Source organism: Salvelinus namaycush, chromosome 11, assembly GCF_016432855.1.
Source record: "Salvelinus namaycush isolate Seneca chromosome 11, SaNama_1.0, whole genome shotgun sequence".
NCBI lineage: Eukaryota > Metazoa > Chordata > Actinopteri > Salmoniformes > Salmonidae > Salvelinus > Salvelinus namaycush.
This window is the reverse complement of record NC_052317.1, coordinates 42,334,737-42,351,621: the sequence shown is the minus strand read 5'-3', so window position 1 is coordinate 42,351,621 and position 16,885 is coordinate 42,334,737. Positions and strand designations below refer to the sequence as shown.

At 47.3% G+C, this 16,885-nt stretch overlaps 1 protein-coding gene across 1 annotated transcript in view; it reads left to right on the top strand.

The window, feature by feature from the left end:
- Positions 1-4,463: 4,463 nt before the first annotated feature.
- The window catches only part of zfyve9a (zinc finger, FYVE domain containing 9a), an 83,559-nt gene continuing 71,137 nt past the window's right edge, over positions 4,464-16,885 (top strand). The window contains exon 1 of the mRNA XM_039003288.1: positions 4,464-4,824. The gene's annotated coding sequence lies outside the window, so the exon portion shown is untranslated. The remainder of the gene's footprint in view (positions 4,825-16,885) is intronic.

Genomic DNA, 16,885 nt, shown 5'->3' with positions numbered 1-16,885 from the left:
ACTACCCAGTACCAACTCAGTACCCCACCTACTACCCAGTACCAACTCAGTACCCCACCTAATACCCAGTACCAACTCAGTACCCCACCTACTACCCAGTACCAACTCAGTACCCCACCTACTACCCAGTACCAACTCAGTACCCCACCTAATACCCAGTACCAACTCAGTACCCCACCTACTACCCAGTACCAACTCAGTACCCCACCGACTACCCAGTACCAACTCAGTACCCCACCTACTACCCAGTACCAACTCAGTACCCCACCTACTACCCAGTACCAACTCAGTACCCCACCTAATACCCAGTACCAACTCAGTACCCCACCTACTACCCAGTACCAACTCAGTACCCCACCGACTACCCAGTACCAACTCAGTACCCCACCTACTACCCAGTACCAACTCAGTACCCCACCTACTACCCAGTACCAACTCAGTACCCCACCTAATACCCAGTACCAACTCAGTACCCCACCTACTACCCAGTACCAACTCAGTACCCCACCTACTACCCAGTACCAACTCAGTACCCCACCTACTACCCAGTACCAACTCAGTACCCCACCGACTACCCAGTACCAACTCAGTACCCCACCTAATACCCAGTACCAACTCAGTACCCCACCTACTACCCGGTACCAACTCAGTACCCCACCTACTATCCAGTACCAACTCAGTACCCCACCTACTACCCAGTACCAACTCAGTACCCCACCTACTACCCAGTACCAACTCAGTACCCCACCTACTACCCAGTACCAACTCAGTACCCCACCTACTATCCAGTACCAACTCAGTACCCCACCAACTCAGTACCCCACCTACTACCCAGTACCAACTCAGTACCCCACCTACTATCCAGTACCAACTCAGTACCCCACCAACTCAGTACCCCACCTACTACCCAGTACCAAGTCAGTACCCCACCTACTATCCAGTACCAACTCAGTACCCCACCAACTCAGTACCCCACCTACTACCCGGTACCAACTCAGTACCCCACCTACTATCCAGTACCAACTCAGTACCCCACCAACTCAGTACCCCACCTACTACCCAGCACCAACTCAGTACCCCACCTACTACCCAGTACCAACTCAGTACCCCACCTACTACCCAGTACCAACTCAGTACCCCACCGACTACCCAGTACCAACTCAGTACCCCACCGACTACCCAGTACCAACTCAGTACCCCACCTACTACCCGGTACCAACTCAGTACCCCACCTACTATCCAGTACCAACTCAGTACCCCACCTACTACCCAGTACCAACTCAGTACCCCACCTACTATCCAGTACCAACTCAGTACCCCACCAACTCAGTACCCCACCTACTATCCAGTACCAACTCAGTACCCCACCTACTACCTAGTACCAACTACCCAGTACCCCACCTACTATCCAGTACCAACTCAGTACTCCACCTACTACCCGGTACCAACTCAGTACCCCACCTACTACCCAGTACCAACTCAGTACCCCACCAACTCAGTACCCCACCTACTACCCAGTACCAACTCAGTACCCCACCGACTTCCCGGTACCAACTCAGTACTCCACCTACTACCCAGTACCAACTCAGTACCCCACCTACTACCCAGTACCAACTACCCAGTACCCCACCAACTACCCAGTACCAACTACCCAGTACCAACTCAGTACCCCACCTACTACCCAGTACCAACCCCTCTATCATGTGAGCTCAAACAGGGGCCTGTTCAGGAAGACGTAATGTTACAGAACATTCAGCACAAAAAAAATGTAACGTAGATATGTCTTGTCAAATGCAATAGGGAATCATGTCTGCTCGATCCATTCTATTGATATCTGTGACATTCAGAATGGTTCACTTTTAACTGAATACACCCCAGACCTCTCTGTTGTGATGGAACTGTTGTCATCGTCTGCTATTTTTAACCTCAGAGAAACCGACCTGGCCTCTGTCCCGAATGGCTTCCTATTTATTGTGCACTACTTTTGACGAGAGCCCCATGTAGGGAATAAGGGGGGCCCATTTTGGACAGAGGCCCAGTGTACCAACGCCATAGCAACACAACATGTATTTTAACAGGCTGTCACATTCAGGACTAGATCCCCTGAGTGACTTGGGCACTTGGGCTTGCGTTCCTAAATGGTACTCTTTGCCTCTTGTACTATTACAGTGAATAAATTTCGAACGCACCTTACTATCAGCACAGTTGTCAGGTTTAAATGGCCCGTACTATAGCATGGCTAACACGCTCCAACCCAGCCGTGGTCAGACATCATTAGACTTATTGAATTGTTTTTCTTCCTGTGTATTAAAAACAAAATATGTGATCAATTTTAATATTTCGTATGCTGTGTTTTTATTGGATGTATTAGGGATCTGCTTGTTCAATCCAACATTGTGGTTTTATTAGCTGTATTGGGGATATCAACATTGTGGTTTTATTAGCTGTATTAGGGATAGCAACATTGTGGTTTTATTAGCTGTATTGGGGATATCAACATGGTGGTTTTATTAGCTGTATTGGGGGATATCAACATGGTGGTTTTATTAGCTGTATTGGGGGATATCAACATGGTGGTTTTATTAGCTGTATTAGGGATATTAGCTGTATTAGGGATATCAACATTGTGGTTTTATTAGCTGTATTAGGGATATCAACATTGTGGTTTTATTAGCTGTATTAGGGATATCAACATGGTGGTTTTATTAGCTGTATTGGGGATATCAACATGGTGGTTTTATTAGCTGTATTAGGGATATCAACATTGTGGTTTTATTAGCTGTATTGGGGATATCAACATTGTGGTTTTATTAGCTGTATTAGGGATATCAACATGGTGGTTTTATTAGCTGTATTGGGGATATCAACATTGTGGTTTTATTAGCTGTATTAGGGATAGCAACATTGTGGTTTTATTAGCTGTATTAGGGGATATCAACATTGTGGTTTTATTAGCTGTATTAGGGATATCAACATTGTGGTTTTTATTAGCTGTATTGGGGATATCAACATTGTGGTTTTATTAGCTGTATTAGGGATATCAACATTGTGGTTTTATTAGCTGTATTGGGGATAGCAACATTGTGGTTTTATTAGCTGTATTAGGGGATAGCAACATTGTGGTTTTTATTAGCTGTATTAGGGATATCAACATTGTGGTTTTTATTAGCTGTATTAGGGATATTAGCTGTATTAGGGATAACAACATTGAATAGTTCAGATACAATGTGTGTGTCTGAACTGGCCCCCTATATGGGGCTCTGGTCAAAGGTAGTGCACTATAGGAAATACCTGCCATTTGGGATGAAGCCTGGGCGTAGTTTTGTTATTTTTCTTTATGAAATGTTTTGATTTTTCTAGTTATTGAGGGCTCCAAAGCAGACTGGATCTGCATGGTCCCGAGTGGAGCCGCGGTCTCAGGCTAGAGGCGTCACTACAGACCCTGGTTCGATCCCGGGCTGTATCACAGCAGCCCGTGATTGGGAGTCCCGCAGGGCGGCGCACAATTGGCCCAGCATCGGCCGGGGTAGGCCGTCATTGTAAATAATAATTTATTCCTAACTGACTTACCTGGTTAAATAAAGACTCACAAGACCCTCCAAGACACACAACACTACAGAAGCCTCACCAGGAATGTGTGTGTAAATGTAGAGGCTATTTTTTACCCTCGGTCTCAGCATAGATCACCTCTTTGCCTGACAGCCAGACTGTGATACCTCTGGTTCAAAGTCTGAGATTAATGCCATACATTTGTTTGGAAAATACCTCTCACAAGCCAGAATGTTAAATATAATTTTATTTGAACATACTTTAACGGTTGTCTTTGTGGTTGGTACATATGCAGGGAGGAAGGTGAGACTATAACTAAGTCACCTGTTCAAAGCGCAGGTCACCTGAGACATGCGCACAAGATGAAAACAGACGCGGTCATACTTGCGGAGACCGTGCACGTGTTTACACGGTTCTATCTACACATGCTTCAGGTGAGCGCTTTGAAAAGTTTAATTATACTCTCCTGTGGATATATTCTCTCACATTCCTTCCTCCAAAAGGACCAACCGCACGGACAAGCGGAGAAGTAAGTTCACATATCATTTAATTCAATATACTGGCTGGAAACAACTTTCCTGAGCATTAATTTCTGCCTGACATGAGAATTCATTGCAAATTCAACGTCGGGGTTTCAGGGTAATCACATCAGTGCATGCTTACATAGCCAATATGAAATCCTATATAACATTGATTGCCGTCCTTTACGTTTAATTATGGCGAGAAGGAGTTATATCCCATATGTAGTACACTACTTTTGCCTGCGTTGAACTAGTTGGGGAATTGGGTGTCGTTTTTAAGACGTATTTTCCTCAGGATCAAGGGGCGCTGTGCTGCTGTGTATTGCCCTGCTCTGGCTTTGCGGCCTTTTCTGTTGCCTGGAAAAGCCCTCCTCACAAGGTTATGAAATGAATGCCACATTGACTTAACCGTGGAGCTCGTTTTTTAATCCCGACTCGGTCACCATTCGGATGGGTTGAGCCAAGATGTCGTGCCTTTTGCCGCTGTTGCAGCTCCGGTAACCTTTCCTCATGTTAACCCTTGGGGGAGGAGGGATTCTTGAGTGCTGTTGCACAACTATTACTTTCCGACTTCTGCTGTTCGAGTCTGGCAACAACAGAACTGTAAGTGGTGTGCTTTCGGCGTTCACGGCGAGACATGTCAAATCTCATTTTTTTAAAGGCGATCGTTGTAAATGACCTGTGTGTGTGTGAGAATGAGGGATACCAACGGGAGGATTTCGTGGCTCTACGCGTGATGATGGGGATTCCACCAGTGAGTATAGTTTATGCCGTCGGTTTGTTTCTCCATGTAATCTTATAGCTCTGATGGTACACAGTCACTAGGCTTCGGCCATTGCACGGAGTCCTACTGATGTATTATATTTATGGCTTTCTGGAAGTCGTCATTATAAGATCTGATAGGGACATTTTATAAAGATTGTAACATTGCCTACTTTAAGTATCTGTGTCTCGTTAGCGCCAACGTCGAGTAGCAAAGCCACACAAACAACATTAGCTAGCGTGCTAACTGAGGGGAAATAACGCTAGCTAATCTCTTGGCTGGACAACATTTAGGCTGCTTTCGGGTGTCAGCTTTGTTCAACAACAGTCGGTGCCACTGGCTTGTAGCCATAATAACCCCGACGGATATACGACGATATGCCTGGCCATGAATACAGCAACACAGTGCAGCAGCCGCTAGTAAACTCGACCACCCGCAACATTGTACTGGTGATTTACCAGAGACAATATATTTATTGTCCTAAACAGCTACTTGGAAACATTATCGCTCTCTGGTGCTACTACTATTTAGCAACATTTTGAGCACGTTGTTACAACATTGTACTTCTTTTAATGATAGCTATGTTATAGTATATTATGACATGTAACGACCTCGGGTTCCAGTATTGTTGACAAGGTACTGAATGTGACTCAGTGGAGCTTATTTTTGGTCTGTTGTGGCATCAACTACTAACCACACAGCTGTTGTTGGTAAGCGGTTCCCGGAGTGGTGTAGTAGGCTACTTTCAGAGGCCAGACGAAATATCAACTGTTTAATGGTATAATAATTAGCCTACATATTGAACTGATTCCTTGTGTAGGATGGTTGTTAGAGTAAGTGAAAGAGGCTGGCCTATCCAAGAAGCTAGGCGACGTATTTATCAAGCGTCTCGAAGTAGGAGTGCATATTGATCCGTTCAGCCTTTTAGGTCCCCATTTTAAAAGAGGACAAGGGAGAGACCAGTTCCTTTATTCACAAAACATCTCAGAAAAGGCTCCAGGAATACAGTTAACCTGTTTTTATAAGACTAAAAATACTCCCAGCTCAGAGTAGGTTTTAGGACAAGACGCTGCTCAGAGTAGGTTTTAGGGTGATAAGACACTGCTCAGAGTAGGTTTTAGGACAAGACACTGCTCAGAGTAGGTTTTAGGGTGATGTTAAGACACTGCTCAGAGTAGGTTTTAGGACAAGACACTGCTCAGAGTAGGTTTTAGGACAAGACACTGCTCAGAGTAGGTTTTAGGACAAGACACTGCTCAGTAGGTTTTAGGACAAGACACTGCTCAGTAGGTTTTAGGACAAGACACTGCTCAGAGTAGGTTTTAGGACAAGACACTGCTCAGAGTAGGTTTTAGGGTGATGTTAAGACACTGCTCAGAGTAGGTTTTAGGACAAGACGCTGCTCAGAGTAGGTTTTAGGGTGATGTTATTAAGACACTGCTCAGACAAACTCTTGAGTCAGGAGTAAAATCAACTTGTAAAAGTTTGTCAGCTGGTAAACATGACAGTTTGAGCTACTGCAAAGGAAAGATGGCTGACCTTCGTTCACAGTTATTAGCTTAGTGCAGTGGTTACCAACCCTTAGATCGACAGCATGGTCCAAGGCATTCCTAGTCGATCACCAAACATTTCTGTAAAAAAAAACAACGATAAAACCTTGCGTTTCTATTTTCATTATTTGTTTTGTGTTGTTGGCGGCAGGTGCACTTGATTTAGCAGGTATAGTGTCGGAAGGCAAATTGTTCCCATTTTGAATCATTTCATTTGTCTGAAGGTAGAACTACTACACGCCGGGCCTAGAGAACAAGTGCACCTACAGGCCTACCGTTGGCCAATCGGATAGCTCTGATCACCGTGACTGCACTGTGTCCTCGAGCCATAGACTGTAAAAAGAGAACCTTGAGCTCACTGCCAAGTTGATAATGTGAGATTTCAAAACTTTTAAAACCATGAGAAGGCTTCAACGAATACAGCGAAGCGCTACTGTTTTTATGAGTATGTTCAAGTTGTTCAACACTTTTTTTTAAATTTGCTATAAAATGCGGTTTCTCCCTACTTCCACTCACGCTGCAACCAGCACTGCAGCTGTAATGAATGAATACAACTGGCACTGCAGCTGTAATGAATGAATACAACCAGCACTGCAGCTGTAATGAATGAGAACAACCGGCACTGCAGCTGTAATGAATGAGGACAACCGGCACTGCAGCTGTAATGAATGAATACAACCGGCACTGCAGCTGTAATGAATGAGGACAACCAACACTGCAGCTGTAATGAATGAGGACAACCGGCACTGCAGCTGTAATGATTGAGGACAACCGGCACTGCAGCTGTAATGAATGAGGACAACCGGCACTGCAGCTGTAATGAATGAGGACAACCGGCACTGCAGCTGTAATGAATGAGGACAACCGGCACTGCAGCTGTAATGAATGCATACAACCGGCACTGCAGCTGTAATGAATGCGGACAACCGGCACTGCAGCTGTAATGAATGCGGACAACCGGCACTGCAGCTGTAATGAATGAGGACAACCGGCACTGCAGCTGTAATGAATGAGGACAACCGGCACTGCAGCTGTAATGAATGAGGACAACCGGCACTGCAGCTGTAATGATTGAGGACAACCGGCACTGCAGCTGTAATGAATGAGGACAACCGGCACTGCAGCTGTAATGAATGAGGACAACCGGCACTGCAGCTGTAATGAATGAGGACAACCGGCACTGCAGCTGTAATGAATGAGGACAACCGGCACTGCAGCTGTAATGAATGCGGACAACCGGCACTGCAGCTGTAATGAATGCGGACAACCGGCACTGCAGCTGTAATGAATGCGGACAACCGGCACTGCAGCTGTAATGAATGCGGACAACCGGCACTGCAGCTGTAATGAATGCGGACAACCGGCACTGCAGCTGTAATGAATGCGGACAACCGGCACTGCAGCTGTAATGAATGCGGACAACCGGCACTGCAGCTGTAATGAATGCGGACAACCGGCACTGCAGCTGTAATGAATGCGGACAACCGGCACTGCAGCTGTAATGAATGAGGACAACCGGCACTGCAGCTGTAATGAATGAGGACAACCGGCACTGCAGCTGTAATGAATGAGGACAACCGGCACTGCAGCTGTAATGAATGAGGACAACCGGCACTGCAGCTGTAATGAATGAGGACAACCGGCACTGCAGCTGTAATGAATGAGGACAACCGGCACTGCAGCTGTAATGAATGAGGACAACCGGCACTGCAGCTGTAATGAATGAGGACAACCGGCACTGCAGCTGTAATGAATGAGGACAACCGGCACTGCAGCTGTAATGAATGAGGACAACCGGCACTGCAGCTGTAATGAATGAGGACAACCGGCACTGCAGCTGTAATGAATGAGGACAACCGGCACTGCAGCTGTAATGAATGAGGACAACCGGCACTGCAGCTGTAATGAATGAGGACAACCGGCACTGCAGCTGTAATGAATGAGGACAACCGGCACTGCAGCTGTAATGAATGAGGACAACCGGCACTGCAGCTGTAATGAATGAGGACAACCGGCACTGCAGCTGTAATGAATGAGGACAACCGGCACTGCAGCTGTAATGAATGAGGACAACCGGCACTGCAGCTGTAATGAATGACTATAGCAAAGTGTTCTGATAAGCTTGAATTGTTATTAATTACTTTTTTTTTTTAAACATTTTTTTTTTTGGACAAATAATATTTCACTTTCTGGACATGGGATTAACAACATGAATTGGTGCACGAGTCAGAAATAATGCAGAACAACGTGAGTTTCGTCACCAGCTGTCCCCTTTTCTCAATAAAACAAAAAAAAGCTTATTATGCTCACTCAGCAGTGCCTCGCAAGTAATACAACAAATTATCTATTACCAGTGTGATCCTATACATAATATATAATATTTAATATTGAAATATAATTTCTAAATGGTCTGAGAACATTGGCAGGGCAATTCAAGCATAGCCATTATGCAGTGATAATGTATTGGGCTATAGACTACTACAAACCTCTTGGCTACAGAACTGTTTTTTTAGGCTACTGTTGCTTGTCGGTCTCTACTATTCATATAGAATTATCAAAACATTCTTCTAACAACTCCAAAGACCGCTGACTCGCGGCGTGTGGCTCCGGACACCGCTGACTCGCGGCGTGTGGCGCCGGACATCCGCTGACTCGCGGCGTGTGGCGCCGGACATCCGCTGACTCGCGGCGTGTGGCGCCGGACATCCGCTGACTCGCGGCGTGTGGCGCCGGACATCCGCTGACTCGCGGCGTGTTGCGCCGGACATCCGCTGACTCGCGGCGTGTGGCTCCGGACATCCGCTGACTCGCGGCGTGTGGCTCCGGACATCCGCTGACTCGCGGCGTGTGGCTCCGGACATCCGCTGACTCGCGGCGTGTGGCTCCGGACATCCGCTGACTCGCGGCGTGTGGCTCCGGACATCCGCTGACTCGCGGCGTGTGGCTCCGGACATCCGCTGACTCGCGGCGTGTGGCTCCGGACATCCGCTGACTCGCGGCTTTGTTCACTTCTCAAGACAGCATTTATTTTATTTAACTAGGCAAGTCAGTTAAAACAAATAATTATTTACAATGACGGCCTAGGAACAGTGGGTTAACTGCCTTGTTCAGGGGCAGAACAACAGATTTTTACCTTGTCAGCTCGGAGATTCAATCCAGCAACCCTTCGGTTACTGGCCCAACGCTCTAACCACTAGGCTACCTGGTAATACTTAACTGGTTAGGACAGCTCAATATCTGTCCACTTGGTGGGACTCATGACTAAAGAGGCTTCATGCATAGATTTGATTTTGACCCATAACAGGAGTAGTAAAATCTCTCTCATCAGCACTTGTAGCCACAGCCCCTGATCTCAGGTCAGTAGTCCTACTTCGAGAAGCTTTGTAGCCACAGCCCCTGATCTCAGGTCAGTAGTCCTACTTTGAGAAGCTTTGTAGCCACAGCCCCTGATCTCAGGTCAGTAGTCCAACTTTGAGAAGCTTTGTAGCCACAGTTCCTGATCTCAGGTCAGTAGTCCTACTTTGAGAAGCTTGACACAAGGCTGAAATAAGAATCTGAGACACTGTTTGTAGATGTGAAAATGAATATTGGGCTGTAATCAGCAAAGACTTGTATGGAGTCATCATCTAGTATATTGATGTTGTAAAATTAGTCGACGTTTACCTTGGTCTATACTGGTCTCACCTGACCTGTACAACTAGTCGACGTTTACCTTGGTCTATACTGGTCTCACCTGACCTGTAAAACTAGTCGACGTTTACCTTGGTCTATACTGGTCTCACCTGACCTGTAAAACTAGTCGACGTTTACCTTGGTCTATACTGGTCTCACCTGACCTGTACAACTAGTCGACGTTTACCTTGGTCTATACTGGTCTCACCTGACCTGTACAACTAGTCGACGTTTACCTTGGTCTATACTGGTCTCACCTGACCTGTACAACTAGTCGACGTTTACCTTGGTCTATACTGGTCTCACCTGACCGCTCTTCCTTCTGGAGGGTGGATAGTAACTACTGTATCTCCTGTGCGAGTTTCTAACGCATGATGTCTTACCTATAGACTTGTTCCACGCGGCAGAACCTCTATAGGGTGGTCCCACGAGGCAGACTACCACCTATGGGCCCTGGTCAAACTATTTAGGACACTATTTAGGATAGTGGTTTGTCTCTGATGGCAGGCCGACAGGCAGCTTGTTCCTACTGGGGTTTGTCTCTGATGGCAGGCCGACAGGCAGCTTGTTCCTACTGGGGTTTGTCTCTGATGGCAGGCCGACAGGCAGCTTGTTCCTACTGGGGTTTGTCTCTGATGGCAGGCCGACAGGCAGCTTGTTCCGACTGGGGTTTGTCTCTGATGTAGGTTACACTCTGCTCTCAGTAAGTATTCCTCCTCTGATGGCAGGCCGACAGGCAGCTTGTTCCTACTGGGGTTTGTCTCTGATGTAGGTTACACTCTGCTCTCAGTAAGTATTCCTCCTCTGATGGCAGGCCGACAGGCAGCTTGTTCCTACTGGGGTTTGTCTCTGATGTAGGTTACACTCTGCTCTCAGTAAGTATTCCTCCTCTGATGGCAGGCCGACAGGCAGCTTGTTCCTACTGAGGTTTGTCTCTGATGTAGGTTACACTCTGCTCTCAGTAAGTATTCCTCCTCTGATGGCAGGCCGACAGGCAGCTTGTTCCTACTGGGGTTTGTCTCTGATGGCAGGTCGACAGGCAGCTTGTTCCTACTGGGGTTTGTCTCTGATGGCAGGCCGACAGGCAGCTTGTTCCTACTGGGGTTTGTCTCTGATGTAGGTTACACTCTGCTCTCAGTAAGTCTTCCTCCTCTGATGGCAGGCCGACAGGCAGCTTGTTCCTACTGGGGTTTGTCTCTGATGTAGGTTACACTCTGCTCTCAGTAAGTATTCCTCCTCTGATGGCAGGCCGACAGGCAGCTTGTTCCTACTGAGGTTTGTCTCTGATGTAGGTTACACTCTGCTCTCAGTAAGTATTCCTCCTCTGATGGCAGGCCGACAGGCAGCTTGTTCCTACTGGGGTTTGTCTCTGATGGCAGGTCGACAGGCAGCTTGTTCCTACTGGGGTTTGTCTCTGATGGCAGGCCGACAGGCAGCTTGTTCCTACTGGGGTTTGTCTCTGATGTAGGTTACACTCTGCTCTCAGTAAGTCTTCCTCCTCTGATGGCAGGCCGACAGGCAGCTTGTTCCTACTGGGGTTTGTCTCTGATGTAGGTTACACTCTGCTCTCAGTAAGTATTCCTCCTCTGATGGCAGGCCGACAGGCAGCTTGTTCCGACTGGGGTTTGTCTCTGATGTAGGTTACACTCTGCTCTCAGTAAGTATTCCTCCTCTGATGGCAGGCCGACAGGCAGCTTGTTCCGACTGAGGTTTGTCTCTGATGTAGGTTACACTCTGCTCTCAGTAAGTATTCCTCCTCTGATGGCAGGCCGACAGGCAGCTTGTTCCGACTGGGGTTTGTCTCTGATGGCAGGTCGACAGGCAGCTTGTTCCTACTGGGGTTTGTCTCTGATGTAGGTTACACTCTGCTCTCAGTAAGTATTCCTCCTCTGATGGCAGGCCGACAGGCAGCTTGTTCCTACTGGGGTTTGTCTCTGATGTAGGTTACACTCTGCTCTCAGTAAGTATTCCTCCTCTGATGGCAGGTCGGCAGGCAGCTTGTTCCGACTGGGGTTTGTCTCTGATGTAGGTTACACTCTGCTCTCAGTAAGTATTCCTCCTCTGATGGCAGGCCGACAGGCAGCTTGTTCCTACTGGGGTTTGTCTCTGATGTAGGTTACACTCTGCTCTCAGTAAGTATTCCTCCTCTGATGGCAGGTCGACAGGCAGCTTGTTCCTACTGGGGTTTGTCTCTGATGTAGGTTACACTCTGCTCTCAGTAAGTATTCCTCCTCTGATGGCAGGTCGACAGGCAGCTTGTTCCGACTGGGGTTTGTCTCTGATGTAGGTTACACTCTGCTCTCAGTAAGTATTCCTCCTCTGATGGCAGGCCGACAGGCAGCTTGTTCCGACTGAGGTTTGTCTCTGATGTAGGTTACACTCTGCTCTCAGTAAGTATTCCTCCTCTGATGGCAGGCCGACAGGCAGCTTGTTCCTACTGAGGTTTGTCTCTGATGTAGGTTACACTCTGCTCTCAGTAAGTATTCCTCCTCTGATGGCAGGCCGACAGGCAGCTTGTTCCTACTGGGGTTTGTCTCTGATGGCAGGCCGACAGGCAGCTTGTTCCTACTGGGGTTTGTCTCTGATGTAGGTTACACTCTGCTCTCAGTAAGTATTCCTCCTCTGATGGCAGGCCGACAGGCAGCTTGTTCCTACTGAGGTTTGTCTCTGATGTAGGTTACACTCTGCTCTCAGTAAGTATTCCTCCTCTGATGGCAGGCCGACAGGCAGCTTGTTCCTACTGGGGTTTGTCTCTGATGGCAGGTCGACAGGCAGCTTGTTCCTACTGGGGTTTGTCTCTGATGGCAGGCCGACAGGCAGCTTGTTCCTACTGGGGTTTGTCTCTGATGTAGGTTACACTCTGCTCTCAGTAAGTATTCCTCCTCTGATGGCAGGCCGACAGGCAGCTTGTTCCTACTGAGGTTTGTCTCTGATGTAGGTTACACTCTGCTCTCAGTAAGTATTCCTCCTCTGATGGCAGGCCGACAGGCAGCTTGTTCCTACTGAGGTTTGTCTCTGATGTAGGTTACACTCTGCTCTCAGTAAGTATTCCTCCTCTGATGGCAGGCCGACAGGCAGCTTGTTCCTACTGGGGTTTGTCTCTGATGGCAGGTCGACAGGCAGCTTGTTCCTACTGGGGTTTGTCTCTGATGGCAGGCCGACAGGCAGCTTGTTCCTACTGGGGTTTGTCTCTGATGTAGGTTACACTCTGCTCTCAGTAAGTATTCCTCCTCTGATGGCAGGCCGACAGGCAGCTTGTTCCTACTGAGGTTTGTCTCTGATGTAGGTTACACTCTGCTCTCAGTAAGTATTCCTCCTCTGATGGCAGGCCGACAGGCAGCTTGTTCCTACTGAGGTTTGTCTCTGATGTAGGTTACACTCTGCTCTCAGTAAGTATTCCTCCTCTGATGGCAGGCCGACAGGCAGCTTGTTCCTACTGAGGTTTGTCTCTGATGTAGGTTACACTCTGCTCTCAGTAAGTATTCCTCCTCTGATGGCAGGCCGACAGGCAGCTTGTTCCGACTGAGGTTTGTCTCTGATGTAGGTTACACTCTGCTCTCAGTAAGTATTCCTCCTCTGATGGCAGGCCGACAGGCAGCTTGTTCCTACTGGGGTTTGTCTCTGGGGATGTGTTCCAAATGGCACCTTTATTTCCTTCATAGTGCCCTACTTATGATGGGTTGTGGTCAATAGTAGTGCACTATATATGTGGAAAAAGGCTGCCATTTGGGACACACTTAGTGTTTAAATGTAGATCAAAGCCGAGAGAGAGGGGGAAGAAAGAGCAGAGAAATCTGGTAATAGCAGTTGACGTGTAAGATGAAAGGAGGTTAAGAGACACTTTCTGTGACAGTCTGACGGCCCTTCCTCTCTGTACCTCTGCTACACACACACACACGTACGTTACTACGTTACGGCTCCTCAGCATTTAAATCTCAGGCTTTAGTCCTCTGTTCATGTCTTGTCTTAGTAGTTATCACACAGAGAGAGAACAAGGGAAGGATAGTCTGTCTTGTCTTAGTATGATGAACAGTGACTACATTATTGGGGGGGGGGGTCACAGAGCAGTGACTACATTATTGGGGGGGGGGGGTCACAGAGCAGTGACTACATTATTGGGGGGGGTCACAGAGCAGTGACTACATTATTGGGGGGGGGGTCACAGAGCAGTGACTACATTATTGGGGGGGGGGGGGGGGGGGGGGTCACAGAGCAGTGACTACATTATTGGGGGGGGGGGGGGTCACAGAGCAGTGACTACATTATTGTGGGGGGGGTCACAGAGCAGTGACTACATTATTGGGGGGGTCACAGAGCAGTGAGTGATGGGGGGGGCAGAATTTGTTGACTTTTTCACCCAGTGTGTCATTGCCTCGTCACCACTTTACCTAACGCCTGTGTTAGTAGGCCACTGTCATGTTTACAAATACACTTTTTACGTCCTTAATGGAACCCTATTCCCTATATAGTGCATTACTTTAGTCTAGAGCCCTATGCACTAAATAGGGAATAAGGCTCCTAACCCTTGTGTTAAGGTGATGACCAGTCATTGCTGTTATGAGGTCAGGTAGTTGGCTGTAGGTATAGTAACTAGCATCATTCTACATACTCACTGCTACAAACCATGTAGACAGCCTCCTGCACCTCCACACACACTTCTCTGTGAGGACAGGAGCCTGTCCGCTTGACATTGAATTAACCTACATTGTGTCGACCATTGTGTCGACCTAGAAATTAACAGAAATAGCAGTAGGCTAGCTACTTTGCTGTCAACACATCCAAACCAAGCTACATTAATAGGCTAGCTACTTTACCGTCAACACATCCAAACCAAGCTACGTAAATAGGCTAGCTACTTCACCGTCAACACATCCAAGCTACGTAAATAGGCTAGCTACTTCACCGTCAACACATCCAAACCAAGCTACGTAAATAGGCTAGCTACTTCACCGTCAACACATCCAAACCAAGCTACATTAATAGGCTAGCTACTTTACCGTCAGCACATCCAAACCAAGCTACGTAAATAGGCTAGCTACTTCACCGTCAGCACATCCAAACCAAGCTACGTAAATAGGCTAGCTACTTCACCGTCAACACATCCAAACCAAGCTACGTAAATAGGCTAGCTACTTCACCGTCAACACATCCAAGCTACGTAAATAGGCTAGCTACTTCACCGTCAACACATCCAAACCAAGCTACGTAAATAGGCTAGCTACTTCACCATCAACACATCCAAACCAAGCTACATTAATAGGCTAGCTACTTCACCGTCAACACATCCAAACCAAGCTATGTAAATAGGCTAGCTACTTCACCGTCAACACATCCAAACCAAGCTACGTAAATAGGCTAGCTACTTCACCATCAACACATCCAAACCAAGCTACATTAATAGGCTAGCTACTTTACCATCAACACATCCAAACCAAGCTACATTAATAGGCTAGCTACTTTACCGTCAACACATCCAAACCAAGCTACGTAAATAGGCTAGCTACTTTACCGTCAACACATCCAAATCAAGCTACGTAAATAGGCTAGCTACTTCACCGTCAACACATCCAAACCAAGCTACGTAAATAGGCTAGCTACTTTACTGTCAACACATCCAAACCAAGCTACGTAAATAGGCTAGCTACTTCACCGTCAACACATCCAAACCAAGCTACGTTCATATCCATTTCATACAAGCTGTTCAAGAACTGATGAAATAGTCTCAGATGTGTCAGTTGTGCTTCCATCTGTTCTGTGCTCTATCCTAAACACCCCCTTCTCTGTGAGGACAGGCGCCTGCTCAACTTGTTCTCTATCGCCCCTTCTTCCTGACTGCGTTTGAGGTTGAAGATGAAAAAGGTTAAGATGAGGATTCTAATATCCCACAGACGCTCTTCCTGGCCTAAGGGGGTGTGTCCTAACCTGAGTATCTTCAATTTAGACTCTACAAGCATTTCGCTACACTCGCATTAACATCTGCTAACCATGTGTATGTGACCAATAAAATTTGATGTCATTTGTTCCTGGCATAAGGGGGTGTGTCCCAATAATGGCTCCTTTCTCCAGAAGTATTCCTTCGCTCCTCCACCAATCCAATGCTTTTAGAGTTGTGGGGCAAGGCATGGGCTAGTGGGAGTGTCCACCTCCTAGACCAGTCACTTCCTTTTTAAATACGTGAAGGGGAAGTGAATAAGTGCACACTTTGGGAGGAAGAAGGACAGGTAATTGGGATCTGGAGTGTTACCGGAGACGCCTCGGGACCTGGAGTGTTACCGGAGACGCCTCGGGACCTGGAGCGTTACCGGAGACGCCTCGGGACCTGGAGCGTTACCGGAGACGCCTCGGGACCTGGAGCGTTACCGGAGACGCCTCGGGACCTGGAGCGTTAGGCTCTGGAATTAAATCATCCTCTGAGTTTGGTGCTCTTCTATAATTCATGTGATTTAGTTTTGGTTATTTTATTCTATAATTCAGATTGGCTGATTTGGGTGGAAGAAGGCACATTACAGTAGTGTTCTGTCTTGGTGTTTGTCTGGAGAGAAGGGTTGTTGTGGAGCCATTTTGATACAGTAGTGTTCCATCTAGGTGTTTGGTTGTGTGGAGCCATTTTGATACAGTAGTGTTCCATCTAGGTGTTTGGTTGTGGAGCCATTTTGATACAGTAGTGTTCCATCTAGGTGTTTGGTTGTTGTGTGGAGCCATTTTGATACAGTAGTGTTCCATCTAGGTGTTTGGTTGTTGTGTGGAGTCATTTTGATGGTTCATTACAGGTCATCCTTATTTTGTTCTGCGTCACCATTGATCACCATCAATTCCTCATCTGCTGTGTC